The sequence below is a fragment of the Anguilla rostrata genome, chromosome 5 (genome assembly GCF_018555375.3).
Source record: "Anguilla rostrata isolate EN2019 chromosome 5, ASM1855537v3, whole genome shotgun sequence".
In the NCBI taxonomy this organism is placed as follows: Eukaryota; Metazoa; Chordata; class Actinopteri; order Anguilliformes; family Anguillidae; genus Anguilla; species Anguilla rostrata.
Window position 1 is genome coordinate 34,506,096 of NC_057937.1, and position 16,629 is coordinate 34,522,724.

Genomic DNA, 16,629 nt, shown 5'->3' on the forward strand with positions numbered 1-16,629 from the left:
AATGCCTGGTTAAAATGAATGTAGTTAATTGTTCAATGTGTTCCGCAATAATGACAATATACAATGGTGCAAAAGTGTGTGTGGAAATGGCTATACGCACATGCATATGCGCAGGGGACTGGGTCGACGAGTCTCCCCAAACCCTTGCACTTCTCTCATATATAAGGAAATAGTAATCAAATAAAGACGCAATCGTGAAAAAACAGTGCAACAATGAATCCTGGTTGCGCCATCTCTGTAAGCATTTCACTGGGTTAACCTTGAAGATGACACACCAATTGTTCCCCATGACATTGACTTTCCAACAATACAAAACATGATTACACTGTATTATGGAGAACCTAAGTTTTACATAATGCTGTTCCAATTGGATGTTTTGCAACTGAGCACTGTCTCTTAATCACACTTGCTGACTCCTTGTCAGCACAGTAAACAGTCTGTTTTATTTCGGGGTCTGATAAGAGGCAGACTTCTGTGAACTTCCCTACAAAAATGAGTATTATGTAGTGCTGTATTTGTCTTACATAGGATAACTGCTGTAGTCATGAGAGACAGATTCCAGCAGGCAACGAGCAGGCAGCAGTTAGCTGGCTGTTATGGCGTCACACACTCACTGGCTGTTAACCTGGCCTTCCTCGCAAAATGGCTGCTCAGTTGCCAAATTATGGAAAAACATTCCACCAAAAGCATAGCACGGAACAATAGTGACCTGCTATTCTACATTAACAGATATGGCCCAATGTTCCTGGACAGAATATCAAACCCACATAAACAAAAACAGTAAAAAGCAAGTCAGTTATAGCTAGTCCTTACAGTATCCCCTCTCATTCCTCAAGATAAATTCCAAAATCTTAAAAAATAAAATAAAAATGCTTTCAGAAATTCACATAAATGATAACTATTGCTTAAATCGGCACAGGTCCAAAAATAACATTAAGTACTCAATGATGACATGCTCTCGAAACAGTTTGCTCCTCATGTAGATTTATTAAGATCATGAACATTCATTAAGATTTACTTTCTTAGTATATTGTGTGCAGTTCTGTTGGTCTCCAATTGATAAATGGCATCTGTTTTAGATATCTGCTGTCTTACCTATACTAACCTTGCATTATACCTCAATATAGTGATAGATGCCTTATACTGGCAACACATATTAGGTCTGTGAAACGTTCTTTTAATTGCGTGTACATCTCAGTGATTTTTCCCCACCAGTGTCATGCATGCTTCATTTATTTAAACTGTTAGGTCTATCTGAAAATGAGAGCCAACTAAATTCATTGTTTAATTTATGTAGCAAAGATTCGTAGTCAGCGCATTAATTGTTTACAATTGCCGTTACCGTGATAACCATTTCAATCTTGCAATTGTGCCATATTTGTGTCATCTTCAATATTTACTCGAGAACGGAATGCATTTCCGAAACGTTTACACGCCCTCAGTGGAACCATTCAGCTAATGAACACTGTTCCGACCACCATCAGGTTTAAAAAAATTTAAAAAAAACTAGGAAAGTAAGGTGTTCTTACCCACCGCAGGATCCCAACGCGGTCTCTAGTCCTGTACACCTTTCGACTGTATGTCTTTTGATCCAACTCTAGTAGATCAGCCTATCAGACGCGGTAGGTTGCCATGTATGTCCACAAGTAGCTTACAGTAGCTATCGCTTTTGAACTTTGGTCTTCGATCTATAATTATATTATTTCCTTGGTCGTGTGTTCTCTTTGTAGTCAAGGGGGACGCTGGTGCTTGTTGTTTCCTTCGGAGTACTTTTTAATTAATGCATCGTATCGGTTGCTTGAGATGTCAGAAATTAGTAGATCATTCTCGAGCGAGACAGGCAGTCCGTGCTACTGAGCAACAGGTGACTCTGCAGGTAACTTCACCTGCGACTTTAAGGGGGAGGAGCACGGGGGCACCGAGAGGGCAGCAATAGCAATTACATAAGCCTTACGTTGAATAAGTTTTAAAATGATGGTTTTCCTGCAAGTATGAACTAAGTAATAGTAATAATGTTAATAGGGTAAAACCAGATACTGTTTGGCAGCCTGGCATTTATCAGTCTCATCCTTGAATGAAAATGGAAGTGATACTTGAACCACATTTGTATGCAGCTGTATGGACCTGGCCACTTATCAATCAGCCAATCATTTATGGTCACAGAGCAATGATCAGTGAAGGAGGAACAAAGATGTACCGCCATTTTGCACTTGCAATACAGTAAGTGTTTCCCATTAACAATATATTCACTGGACATTTGTGTATTTTACTCATTTTACTCACACTAATTTAATGCTTACTGAAATGCATCTGAAATCTGAAAATGTCTAGCACCCTCTCTCTTTGATGGTGACAGATCCTCTGGGAAAGCACTGTAGCATTTATTAATTCAATGTGTTTTTCAAAAACCTTTTCGATGAGCGTCCTGTGTGTAATCACCTGGCTTCCCATCTGTTCCGCTTGTCCCTGAAAGGCCTTTGTTCCCAAAGGTATGCGATTTAGAAAAACAGGCTCCCCTGTAAGAGGCTGAGGAAGTGGAGCAGCAGTATGGAACACTGCTCAGGGCTCAGTGTCACAGGGTGCTGGGAATGTAATCAAAGGCCCGGTTCTCGTAGCGGCCAGCTTTCTGCTTGATTAAAGTCCTTGGGCACTCTGTCTTCCTGCGCAAAACATATGGCAAATGTCAAATTTACCAAAATGGATTTCAGTTTAACCTGTTCCAGAAAGCCTGGCAATGCTAGATGTGGGCCGAGGAGAAGCGCTGGGATGTATTGTAGGGGGGGGTCATGGCCCCCATAATTTTAATCTGTTTTGTCTTCCCTCCTAAGCAGTGAAGAGGATTGTACTGACAAAACTAGCGTGCTATTCAGTTAGCCTGTGCTGTTCAACTTGCGGCTCTCTAATTCAGCTCTCCCACTAACAGTAGTTGCTACTTTGCTATCACTGCATTGGACGTGTGTGTTGAAGGTCGGGTCAGGAATTTTTCTAACCCCCCGGTCATCTAACTCCCATCTTCTGCTGAAAATAAACATTCCACAGACCGCTAACTTATGCCCAGTCACACATCAATTAGCCCTGACACTGCCATGCATGGCCTTATAGGTATTCTAGAACTATGTGCACACAAAGATAATGTGTTAGTGACAGAAACCATGGAAACCCACAGTGACCTCCTGAACCAAGCTGATCATTAACCCCAGCTGTCACTGAAAACAGATGGGCTGTGTGAGCAGGGAACTCTTTGAGGTCAGTGCAGAAGTACAGAGAGAGAGAGAGACAGAGAGAGAGAACAATAAAATGGTGCATACAGTAATACACGTCTATATTGTATAATAACACAGAGGTCAGGTCATATAACAACAAGTCATCACTGGGAAATGGAGTCTTTCTGTGGTACACAACACTGTGCTTGTGCTTTATGCAGTCTGTGTGCTACTGAATATAAAAAACTGAACTGTTACATCTTTCAGTGAAGCAGCATCATGCTGCATAAGACTATTAGCCTTATGCAAAACTCTCCAGTTGCTGAGGCTTATTATGCCCTTAATACTGCTGTGAAATTACTCTCAAGACAATGAACCCCATTGCATTAAGTGTGATTGTGAATATAGGTCATTCATAAATTCATGAGGAATATCAAAAACTACAATGAAAATAACCTTAACCTTAAATGTAAGTGTTCCAGAAATATCTTGAGAACTACCTGGACCGATCTACAATGTTATGACCTTTTTTTACGATCCTGAACCGCAACCTGTGAGACTTTTCCAAATACAATCTCCCAACCCAGCCAGAACAGTGCTACTTACGAGTCACATATTTTTAAAGGAACATGGAGTATTATAAGGGGGTTAGTGGGTCGGGAACAAAGTGAACAGTGTTGCATATTAAACTGCATTTTTGATAAGCATATGCTGGTTTAAAGAGAGCTGCAGGTGACGAATGAAATGCTTGTCACATTATTGGTACCTCTCTTCATTGTTGTTTTAAAAAACTACTTCTTCTTCAAACCTACTGGTTCAGGCATCACATTGTTGTATCATACACCTAGCACCCAGTACAGTATCTGATCCCTCGAAACCCCGCATGAAATCTAATCTTGTCACTCTACCAGATCATTGTTAGCCACTGTGAGTAATTTAATGAAAGGCAATATTGCTGTAATGGATTATATATTATCTGGTACCGTGTTTACACTGTAATGTAAGGTAATATCACTCATTAGCCTTATGGAAATATTGTATGTGCACATTAGGAAGATATAGTTATGGTGCTCTTATGGATAACTTTTCAGTGCTATGTTTCTTAGGAAAATAAGACTATTGTAAGATAGTGTTTTAGTTTTTGTAGTCTCAGGCTCGATCTATTTGTTCTGGTCTGTTTTGTGTCTGTGTTCCTGTACTGTGTTTTCTTGCTGTTGCTGTGCATTTAATGTATTTTGACACTTGATACTTCCTGGATACTGTGCACTCCCAGATAAATGCTTTAAGAAACAAACATAACATAGCTACCATTCAAAGGAAATGTTCTAGTCATACTGTGTTCCCTGAAGTTTTGTAATACTTGCTCATGCCTTTATATTGTGTGTGTGTGTGTGTATGTGTGTGTGTGTTGTGTGTATATGTGTTTTATTTGATTTATTTTAGTTACCTGTTTTTCTGGTGAGGGAATGCAACTGGACAAGGCAGGCTTTTTTACACTGTTTACAACTGCTCTCTGATGATGCTAAGGCACGAGTAGTGGATTCTAGATGGCAAAGAGGCTAATTGGAAAGACCCACATTGCACTTAATTTATTATTATTTTTTTATTTATTATATCTTTTTTTGAAGATTTTATAAATGTTCCACAGTTTTTGTTTTAAGCAGTTCTCATTAAACAAACCTCTCCTTTAAAATTATTTTTAATTTTATTATTTTTATATTTTAGAAAACACTGGTAGAAAGTAGGGCAATGAAGAGTACTCTTTCTTCCAGAATGACAGATAATGAAGAGTACTCTTTATTCCAGAATGACAGATATTTCAGTTAGCTTGCAGTACGGAATTTATTTACTATGCAAGGTCACCCTCTAGTGGTAGACTTGCTGTATGAAGACATAATTTTATTCAAGGAGCCAGGCTGTGTATTCCTTGAATTAATCCTAACATGGGCACATTTATATTTACTTCTACTCATTTTTCAGATGTTCTTACCAGAGTGACTTACAGATTATATCCTGTATTAAGGGAACATAAAAAATAAAAAATAGCAGCAATAGTCTCTCACGCAATCAAAACAAAGCCATTGTGTTAAACAATGTCATAACAGTCAGTTGAAGGGGGCAAACTGAAACAGTCAAAAACTAAAAATGCTGTAACAGCAATGGTATTTAAACTCTGGGCTGTGCTACTACCATCAGTCCAATGTTCTTGCTGGTGCTTTGTCTGAGCCTCTGTTTTTTGTTGTCTTTGTTGCGCCTGTCAGGCACACCATCATCATTGAAAATGGGAACCTGTTCTTATTTGACCCGCCGGGTTAAATAAAGGGTTGTGTGCGCTGGGCAGTGCTGACAATGACAACAAACATGCCAGCAGAACCTCTCAGAATGTTAGCTCAAGGGTGTCAGGTGCTCTTTCCAGAGGGTTGTGTTTCACAAATGGTTACCATTAGCAATTGTGCATTTGTACAGTTCCGTTTCTAGCACACGGGAAATGTGTTTCGTATGCGGCAATGTGTAAAAAGCAGCATACAAGTCATACAGAGATCTTTTCTCCTGTTTCAGAATGTTTTTCAGAAAAGTGAGAAGTATCAATGATCTCTTCCTTTAAAATCTGAGACTTGGGGGAAGAGCAGAGGTTATGCATGTGGTCTTTGAGGTAGAATGCACTGACCAGCACCAGTGCTGTGTTAAAGAGGAAATGCAGTCATTAAAACTGGCAGTGAAATAGAGCTGGGCAAGAAGCTCTCAGGAACGAATTAGGGCCATTGTTTATGATTTAGGGCACTTGTTAATGAATTAGGATCCCTTGTTAATGAATTAGGGCCCTTGTTAGTGATGTAGGGCCCCCATGGTGAATTATAGTCTTTAGTAGTAAACTATGACCAGGCAGTAAGCCCTTGGTAGTGAAGCTGGCCCATTGGTTGCTCTTCAGCCTATGGGTGATCAGGCGTAAGCCACTATAGACTGTAACATCTTTGCTGTTGTTCCATGTTCAGATATTAAAGTTTGCGACATTGGCCTGCTGGCACAACCACAGACAAGACTACTACTTTCTCTATGACCTTAGCACAGCTCCCATAGCAAATATTTTTGCACCATCTTGGCATGTAATAAATAAAACTGACAAGGCCAGCAACCCCATCTCATTGGGCAGCATCTATAAAAAATGCTTCACATAATACATTCAGTATGGCCAGTTGGAGGACTGTAACCCTATGTGAATGCGCTGTTAGAGTATGGCATCACCATACAGCAGGTGGGACCATTACAACCGATAGGACGGCACTAGCAGCACTGTGGCCTTGGTCTTGTCGCCCACAAAGCCAGTTCAGTCCCTTGCAGGTCCAGGAAAGCAGCATGATAAGCTGGACTGTATGGGCCATTCAAATAGTTTCATTTGGTTTGCTAAATAGCACATGTTTGTAGTGTGATTAGCTATATGAGCTTGTCTGATGTTTGCTATTCTGCTTGTATGTTGTGAAAGGGATTTACATGCACACACACAAAAAAATGGCTTTACTAACAGAATGGAAATATATGCTACAACGATTTACCAGAGAACTCTTTATTATCCCGGAGAGGGTATTTGAAAATGGAAAATTCCAGTGACAGGACTCACAGTAAAACCTGACTAGTTTAATTTTTCTATCCTTTCCAGCCGCCACTGAGCGGTGATTGTCGCCGTGACAGAGCACCTGAACGCGTCGGAGAGCGCACGAGTTTGTATTCCGAGTCCGTGTGACAGCCAGCCACAAAGATTCTACACACACCGCGACAAGGCTGATTAGAATCGGAGCCAAACAAGCGATGGTCTCACTGGTAGTGAATATTCATGGCCACCTGCCTGCACCGGAACATCGCGTTCAACAATGTAAGGCCAGAACTGTCAATACGCAGCATTAAGTCAGACTGCACGCCGATGAATAAACGATTCCTAATAAAACACTGCCGTCTTTGTATTAGCCATTTCCCATGCTACCCCGCATTTGTCTCTGAACATTGCATTGGTATCCTCGTTGGCCAAACAAACAAACCGTTTCAGTTATATAGCTTGCGAACACAGGGAGTCGCAGGACTGATACAAAACAAAGTTACTCCTTTTCATTCAGGTTGTCCAGATTAGAGCAGTATCTCAAGCAGTGGCACTCTTTAAAAGGGTTTGCGAACATATTTAATTGACCTTACTGTTTTTTTTTTTTTTGTTGTTCTTGCTTTTTTGAGAATTGAGGACATTTTTTTGCCCGCTGGCTCTCAGTTAATTATTAAGGTTTTGCATTTATGTTTCAGAAGTGCGCTGTTGTCTGTCGCTAACTATTCATAAGTCTTTACTAATGAGTCTTAATTCATTAAAAATAAGTTTTTGAAGTGTGCCACATATTTTGACATACATATAAAGAAACTAATTTCATCAAGTTCAGCATGGTTCATACTTCACAGTGTCAGAAGATTCAGAGAGACCGAGCAAGAGCAACTCTCTGCTTTATCCCCAGAGTGTGATGAGGTCCTAGGCTGGGCATGGCACAGCAGTAGACTGACTCAGCTAGGCCTGAGAGATAAAGTGGCTTTCAGCACAGTGTCTGACTCATTTTTTTTTTTCAACAAAGGAAGCTGAAGAGGAAGCAGACCGGGAGAGATGCCGCTGAAAGAGAACTGAGAGCATCAGGAATTGAGGTTAAGGGTGCTTCAATACAGTAGGTTAGAGGATGTGCCAGAATGACCATCATTTCCTGCTTGCGCAAGAAAGTAAACACAGTAGGAATTTTCGCCCACAAACATTCACACACGTATACACCCACAGTACAATCCCTCACACACTACATACAGTGAGATTGAGCATCTAGAAAAAAAACTTGAATTCAGTCACTGATTTTCATTTCCCCAGCGTGTCTGACTTCCTTGCGTAAGACTGGAAAACTTCTTTGTGACTCCGCCCATTTCTGCCATTGGCTGTAAGCTTTGCATTCCGCCCTGCTTCTTGGCACAGTGAAACTCTGCTTGTTGAGTGCTATGATGAAGTAACGCACACTGAAATTCCATTCATGTCGACATCATTAGTCACCTGGAACACAATGTTGTGCCATTTCTGACAATTCTGGTACTTACATCTAATCATTCATTATATTGTTATTTCCTGATCAATAAGTATTCAAATAAGCCAGTGCCTATATTAGCCATGGTTATATATGTAAATATAACATAAAAATATATATGTACATGCATAACCATGGATAATAAAGTATTATACACATAACAGCAGGGACTACCTGTATTTTAAAGAATTGAGGCATAAGACCATGTTGCTCTAGGAAAATGCATATAGGTTGTTCCATTTGTTTCCATTCTGAAAATGTTAAATTATGAACTGAATATCAAGGTAGTTGTTTGACTGATTAAATTGAAACAAGTGGAAAAAGATGTGTTCTGTCATAACAGGAAATATGACCAATGTCAATGACTTTCCTGCATGAATCTGTATCGTTAGCAATGTTCACTTGACCGATCACCTCTATCATAAATAGCCCTAAATCTAAATAACTGCCAGAATAAGCACTACCACCCACAGTATTTTTACTAACATTTTCAAAACTTCTGCTTTTTGCATACATGTGCAAGATAGATATAAAAAATCGTAATTGTTGTTATTTTTCTAAGATCACATAAATGTACAACTGTCAGCAAAGCATCAAAATTGTATTGATATTTGTTGCTTAAAAGGTTATACAAAATGTTTTTAAGCTGTTCAGATCAAATAATTTAAATAGTAAAACGCCTGATGTTGTCGTTTCACATGCAGGCACACTGCATGCAGATTTATACATTGTTTCCTTTGTTTCTGAAACGCACACTGGATTTCTTTTCTCAAAATAGAAACTGTTTTAACTTTTTTGAGTGATGTTAAAGTGCCTTGTTTACATTTTGCTCTGATGTCGCACAGTCTACATTTCACACAGGACATAAGACACAGTTGCAATTCCATCGCTGGTGTGAAATATGAAATTCCCCCACTTCCAAAACAGGATTGTATTAATATTAGTGTCTTTTGCACACAGAGCTTTAGATTTTCATTAACCATCTTTTGGTATCATTTTTGTATCAGCTTTTCCAAAGGACACAGTTACTTTTAACCATGTTCTTTTTAAATGTCCACCACTGATAAATGATTGTATGAAGATGCTTCCTGTAAGAGCATGATTACCATCATTCTACATGTTGTGACATCATCATGAATTTGATTCTTTCAGTTGGAACTTCATTAAATAAATAAATAAATAAATTTAATGTGGTATATTTTTGACTATGCAAAGGCTTGGCAGAATCCTGAATTCTCATTGGCTAGGCAGTGTTCCACGTTATTTATTCAGAGAACCCAATAGGCATATGCAGCACTATGTCGTTTCCAACAGGGGAGTCACTGTTGTAAATATGGAATTGCTTGTAAATGTGGAATTTGTCACTTTGAGCAGAACAAATGTAACATTCAGAGTGGATTTTTCTTAATGGTAAATGGACTGCATTTATATAGCGCTTTTATCCAAAGCGCTTTACAGTTGATGCCTCTCATTCACCAGGGCAGTTAGGGGTCAGGTGTTTTGCTCAGGGACACTTGGACACGCCCAGAGCGGGGATTGAACTGGCAACCCTCCGACTGCCAGACAACCGCTCTTACCTCCTGAGCTATGTCGCCACTTAATAAATAGATATTTTCCCCAATCTAAAAAAAGTAGTCCTTTAGTTGCACACATACACACTAACATTTCCCGGGATCTTATCCAACATTGCTGCTAAACTTTGTCACAACTTCAGTTGCTTCTCACAGTCTTCAGCTGTAAATCCAGTCATTCCTCTGCCCATGTTTTTCTTAGTCAGTAGGAAGTTACTCATTCAATCCCACCTCTCATCTTTTTGGCTGCTTATCCCCTTTTGTTTTTGTTCCCCAACTGGGAACACCAATTTTGTCAATGTCTGTCCCACTGCAACGTCCTCCATCAATTCAGGAGGGTGCATGCTAGCACAAGGGCACACCAAAATGTGTGCAGTTAGATGCACCAACTGGGATATAATATTGGAACCAATGCACCATAACACCATAACATTATTGCAGTATTCTCTTCTGAAGTGGCTCCTTTATTTGGGAAAAACATGTTTATACACTCAAGTTCAGCATCTTGGTGAGCTAAAGAGAGCTAAAACTGAATACATTGCAGCCTGTATGGAAATCAGTCTGACAAGGTCTGGTTCATCATATTTAATATCAGACACTTCACCAAAGAGCCATTTTATAGAGAGCACTGGGGGTGGAAGAGGAAACAGAGGAGAAAAATATATATAGTACAGGAAAACTGAGTGGATATATCAAGCGCAATAGTCACCATCCTTGTCTTTGTTGTGTTCATCATCAAATCACTATGTGTGCTAAAACGTGAAGTCCTACCCGAATTATTGCATTTATACGCACTGGAGAAGAAGAGGAAGAAGAAGAAGAAGGAGAAGAAGGAAATTAAGAGAGAAACTGGAACAGTTTTTCTTATCTGTGTTGTAGTGACAAGTGGCAGGTTGAATGCTATTTGGGTTTACAGGATGCCTACACATGGTGAGTGTGTGTGTGTGTGTGTGTGTGTGCATGTATGTGCATGCGTGTGTGTGTGATGTCTGTGCTAGAGGTATATTATAGTGAGCCAAGTGCCCCTTTGCAGAGAGGCCTGTGATTGGTCAAGTTTTTTTAAAATCTGAACCATGCAGAAGGTGCATTGGGGCAGAGGTGTTTCTTATGAAGGGACAGGACAGACATGTGGAAATTGGCAGCCACTAGGACCAATAGAGGAGAGATACTCATATTTCACATGCAGTACAACAACAAACCTTAAACTTTCTATATATTTATCTTTGTTATTTAGCATACATACATGGTCCTAAATGAACCTCTGTCAATCTTGGTTACTGTGAAGGTGTAAAATATCAAATCCATCTGTTGTCTGCTGGTCTGTTTTCATTACAACAACCTGACCACAATGGGATTGTATTTCAAGAGGGTGAACAAAAAGCCCTCTTCTGGTTATATTGCATTATAGAAACTGTAATACTACAAAAGCCTGTAGTAAAATCATAGTCCAAAATCTCACAAAGGCCTTGCCTAATATGTATTATAATACATGAATGCAAATAGTGTTTTGCATCATAAACAATGAGACAGTCAGGTCAGTTGATGCTACAAATTATCCAATTGGTCATGCTTAATTGTGAAATATTTTATGCTGTAATATACCAAAATTACAGCATAAAATAACCAAAAAAAATTGGATAAAAGGTGTACCTCAAGGTCCTGGCTTGAAACCATTTACTTTCTGGCATGGATCTAATTCACTTAATCTTTTCTCCCTTAATGGCCCACCATGCATAGATTGCCTTTACCCATGTATTGCATTTTGTGGTAGACCTCCACAACCTTAAGCAAACAGTTTTGCTTAAAGGTTAAATTGTCAACGTATACTGGATCTTTTGGGCAGGAATTGTGCAGACCATATATTATGTGTAATTTCTTCTTTGTTTTGACATTAATATACTTTCAATATTTGAATACTATGTAAAAAAAAAGTGAAAGGTGTGTAACTAGTTCTGAATACGAGTGTCTGCTACATTTCTGTAATGTAAAAGTGTGCTGTTACTGACCCACTAAATATACAGATATTGGTCAATCCACAGCTTCTGCAAGGGGGCCGTTGGTAGTTGAACCATATATTTACATATTATCTTAGATTTACGTGTTATCGTAATGTAAATATTATAAGAGGGAAATTGTTTTGCCATGGACTTCAGAATCGGAAGCTCCAAATGGATGATGGAGCATATCTGTGGTGTGTTGATGTCAGTCTCACCTAACAGCCAACACCCATCTTCTCTTTCCTGGCACAGATCTCACCACTGCACCCTCCATCCTTCCTGGAACGCTTCCAGGTCTCATTGTGTTTCACCAGCTTGACTCTGCATTGACTTTAAGTGACATCTCTTTAATATTAGACATCAGTTTGAGTGTGAGACCCAGTAACGTCTGAGTGACACCTGGTCCGTAACCTGTGGTACAATGGCCCTCTGGACCCGGCAATGGACTTACAAAAAATTTGAAGTGGCCCATTGCATGCTATTTTTTTTTTCCTGTGTATGAATGAATGTCAAGCTACACATTATCATGGATTAATTTACCACTGAAACTGAGGCCCAAGCAGAACTACATTTGGGTGATCAAAATCATTCATTTTACTAGATTAATTTTGCTGTGAAACATTGGTGGTTGATGTCAATATTAATGTTGAAATTGCTTGGCCAGCAGAATACTGGGTTAGTAGGTTAAGAATTGATGACTATTGTGATACAGGAATGTTTGCTTCCATGGCATTCAGCTTCAATTGTGATAAAGTTCTCATTAGCAAGTGTTAATGCATTGTATGCTTGTGTACATGTTCTTGTTTAACAGCTAAGCTTCAAAGTGGGCAACTATTTATGTCATTAGCAGGTGTGTATACATGTAGATAAGTGGGTATGTTTGTGTGTGCAGGGTGGTACAACTTATAGTGCATGTATATGCTTGTATTAGTGTACAGGCCTGAATATATCTGTATTTTGTACACACCAGAAGTCATTCTAACTACCAGCTAAACTGAACTACACTTCTAATATGAGTGAATGCAAACTCTCTGCTCCCTTCCACCCATACCCCAAGATACAGTCACTCCATAACCAATAAATTAACCAATCCGCAAACACGCTGCTAACTAATCCACCAGTAGACTCTGAGCGACGCTCTCAATTCCTCCGTGCTAACAACAGCGCCCCCAGCAGGATAGCAGCAACTGCGATGACAGCCCCACCGATAAGGAAGGGTTTCAGGCTCTCCAGGGAGTCTGTGCCGGCTTCCCCGGCGTCAGCGCCCTCTGGTGCTGCGTCCTTGTCAGTCACCCCGTCCTGGTCGGCTGCTCCGTCCTCCGGGGGCTTCTCCGGGGCAGGGGCTACTGGGGGAGGATCGGCAGGGGCGGGGTTCTCTTTCTGGGGTGGAGCCTTCTCCGTGGGTTTCTCAGCCTTGGGGGCAGGGGCTGCCTTTGGTGCCCCGGCACCACTCTTAGCTTTGGCTTCCATGGGAATTGGAAATGGAGACTGCCAGTCAGGGGGAAGGGGTGGGGTCCGGTTTCAGGGTGTCTGTACCTAAAGTCAAAAAGAAAGGCAGTGATACTGTCATATATAAAGGTACATAATATAGCTACATTAATGCATAATTGCATACATACCAGTGTACAAGTGTGAATGTGTGTGTGTGTGTGTGTGTGTGTGTGTGTATTAGAGAACCTGGTATGATTTATGTTTTAGTAGCAGGCGTCCCTGCTTGTGGATTAAAAGTTACATAAGAGCCAGAGAGGTCTGAAGTTGGGAATTGGCTAACCACTTATGTGAAAATATACCACTCCCCCTTTTCAAGGTGTTTCATGAGAAAGACTGAGGTGACTGTGACTGGAGAGGAACCCTCCAAGGAAAGCACAGAGACAGTCCCCTGGCTGGACTCTCCGACTACCTTTAGCATTGTGTAACACCATTTTAAATAGGCTGCATGCGCATCAGGCCTAGCTTGTGTGCTGTTGCAGCATGCAAATGCCCTTTCCCTATCACACACTCAGATAGCATGGGTCAAACAGCCATCCTAATGAAGGATGCGAGAAAGGGCAAGAGATATGGATGGGGAGTGAGTTGGAAAAAGAAGAGAACTGAAGAGAGAATACATGGGATGCAGGTACAGGGAAATGAAATTACACGTCGAAGTGGGAGTGATAGAATAGAGGCAAATGGAAAAAAAACCTGAGGTAAAAACATGGGAACTGGAGCAGCTCTGCCCAAATCTGAGACAACGATGCACACTTTGCCCACACGCACAGGCAGACAGCATCCCGTGCTTGCAACTGCATCAGGGTGGCATTGCACCAGTGCAAGGTACAGAAGGGGGGGGGGGGGGGCAGGGGGGGTGGAAGCTGAGACTAGAGTAGGGAGGAGGGGAGAGTGCAGCCAGAACAGGCCATCAGAATCAATGAGAGCCATAACGATGCTAACAACAACAATGAAAAGATTCATGCACCAAAAGATTCACGCCTACCTTTTTTTCCCCTCTGTCCGTTCCTCCTTGGTCCGCACTGTCCCTGGCTGGTTCAAGGTGTAGAGACGGAGGGAAAATAAACAGAAACTAAGGCCACAGGATTAGGGCTTACTTCTGTCGTCAAGGAGAAAGAGTCGAGAATGAGCTAAGAGGAGAGATGGAGGACAGTGGAGAAGAGAAAAGGAGGAGGAGGAAGAGGAGAGGAACAGGGATGTACCACTGTGTCTGTGAATGGGGGGTGATGCACTATGTGTGATTTAGCTTTCTGTAAACAGGTCTCAGCTTGTAGACTTTATCTGTTTCAGTATATGGAAACATTAAATAAAATTCTTAATAATTATGTTAAAGCCATAGTGAAATTGTACGTAAGCCTATGGATGATAAGATTTTTAAAAATTTAATGTACAACAACTTCTATCAGAAACAACATGAATAAAATTCAGGCAGTATTACTGAATATGCTTCTACATGATATTGAAGGTCTGTGAGGATCATCAAATTAATTATATTTCCATATTATGGTTATTGCCTTGAATAGGTTGTATATAGTGGAAAAGCATGATGTGAAATCATGTCACTGCAATGTTACTACATGAAGTCGATTGCTTCATGCTATATTCCAGATTACTGGGTGGTATATTGATGAGCTCATATTGGTGCGGATGCGAATGCGAATCCCATCTCCACCCCCAACATACAAACGACATGCTCCAAATTCTCTTAGTGTCCTTCTTTATGTTGAGGTATTAATAAATGCGCGTGCTTGCTACTTCATGTGTGTGTTTCCCTTAGCGTGTCAGTGCCTAAGCAGCATGTTGTGGTTTGTGCGTGCCACGGTATGTGCAACTGTGTTTTTCATAGAAAATATGAACTGTGCGCTGAGACACACCCTTCTAATTAGAGTCTATGAAGATCAGGAAATGACGCAGCTGTACCAACCCTCGCCGAGATTTTTTCTATTCACCAAGGTTAGCCGTGCTAATTCGGTTGCCTGAATTTGCTTCACAGGACTAAGGAAATTTCAGAGGGTTACGCTAACAGCGTATTTGAGGCGGACTGGAGGGAGATGCCAGGGATGACGTCAACGGCGTATGTCGCGCCGCTTCCAGCCGTCATTTGCGGTTGGTGAAGCCTGCAGCTGCGGAGTAGGGTACATGAATAACGACGTCCCTCCTCTGGAAAAGAGCTCTGAGAGGAGGGGGGAACGGCAGCGAAGCAATCGGAACTGCTGCAGTTCCAGCGGCCGGAGTTAGAATCGGGAGTAGTCTTATTTTGTAACTATGCTATACATGATGTCACACCTGAATAAGAGAAAAACATTTTTTTAATTTGCTATTAATTTCATAGTTAACCAGCTAGCCCATTTATAGTTACATTTCTGAGTACCACTGAGCACAGAGCGTGATTGCAGGAGCGAAATATTGAAACTTGTCTGTCATGAAAAATTGAGACATGGCGTAATATATTGAACTTTAGAAATAAGATATTGACTGTGTAATAATACCAGGAAGGACACAAAACACTGCTTTTTGGAGGTGGACATTTGGGACAGCCGCGATCCACGACCCTCTTCAGAATTGTTTGACCTGAATTTTATGCTAGCTTCCCTGGCTAGCCTACTGATTGGGGAGGTATTGGAATACCATTGCTAACATTACAGCGTAATTGTGGTCCAGACTGAGCTGCTCCCAAGCCCCGGAGTCAACTAGATCGAACAGGCGGAGGACAGAAGCGACATCAAGCTGACTCCCTAGAAAGCAGAGTCGTAGTTCGGGCCGGCTCGAGAATGGGATAGGGGGCGGACAAGTGGACGATGGGAGAGAGAACGGAACCGGAGCAGTGGGACACAGGAAGGTTCCGACGCAATACAGGTGAGTACGCCAGGGTTTGTGGGGTCACTCACTGTAAGAATACTTGACCACGACCGACAGTCCAGTATGTTTTCCCGTGATTTTAGACGACTGGTTTCAAGGGAATAGGCGACGCTGTATATGGGAGGAAATCGATGTGTGTCAGTTTTCGTTGTAGGGCGGCTCTGTGTAAGATGTGCGCGCCTGCTCTGCTTGAGCACATTTCCGTCCACTGTAGACCTGTAGCTAGAAAATATTGCTGCCTTCAGTACAGGAAAAGCATTGGCTTCAGTGCTGCATGTGCTTATTGTGATCCGCGGGCTCGTTTTCGTTCTTGGTAGGAACACCGCGTCCCTACAGTCTCCTGGTCCTTCTGTTTGCTACTCTCGGTGTGGAGAGTTCCTCCATTGCATAAGAGCCCAATCAATAATAGATATCAGGAACCCTA

General features: G+C 41.2%; 3 protein-coding genes and 1 long non-coding RNA gene across 5 annotated transcripts in view; 1 reads left to right on the plus strand and 3 right to left on the minus strand.

The window, feature by feature from the left end:
• LOC135255109 (epidermal growth factor receptor kinase substrate 8-like protein 2) overlaps nt 1-1,873 on the minus strand; it is a 48,383-nt gene extending 46,510 nt beyond the window's left edge. Inside the window, exon 1 of one of the 2 annotated variants that reach the window (XM_064335867.1) lies at nt 1,534-1,873. The gene's annotated coding sequence lies outside the window, so the exon portion shown is untranslated. Of the gene's footprint in view, nt 1-1,529 lie in introns of both variants that reach the window. The other variant, XM_064335866.1, reaches the window with a different exon arrangement.
• Nucleotides 1-2,423, minus strand: part of sdhaf2 (succinate dehydrogenase complex assembly factor 2) — an 89,385-nt gene extending 86,962 nt beyond the window's left edge. The window contains exon 1 of the mRNA XM_064335872.1: nt 2,418-2,423. The gene's annotated coding sequence lies outside the window, so the exon portion shown is untranslated. The remainder of the gene's footprint in view (nt 1-2,417) is intronic.
• An 8,052-nt stretch (nt 2,424-10,475) lies between these two features.
• LOC135255114 (uncharacterized) lies at nt 10,476-14,536 on the minus strand. The gene is made up of 2 exons (XR_010330083.1): nt 14,332-14,536; nt 10,476-13,394 (listed from the first exon to the last, which is right to left on the minus strand). It is a non-coding gene; the product is annotated as an uncharacterized LOC135255114 (long non-coding RNA).
• An 812-nt stretch (nt 14,537-15,348) lies between these two features.
• The window catches only part of dagla (diacylglycerol lipase, alpha), a 47,721-nt gene continuing 46,440 nt past the window's right edge, over nt 15,349-16,629 (plus strand). Inside the window, exon 1 of the mRNA XM_064335875.1 lies at nt 15,349-16,202. The gene's annotated coding sequence lies outside the window, so the exon portion shown is untranslated. The remainder of the gene's footprint in view (nt 16,203-16,629) is intronic.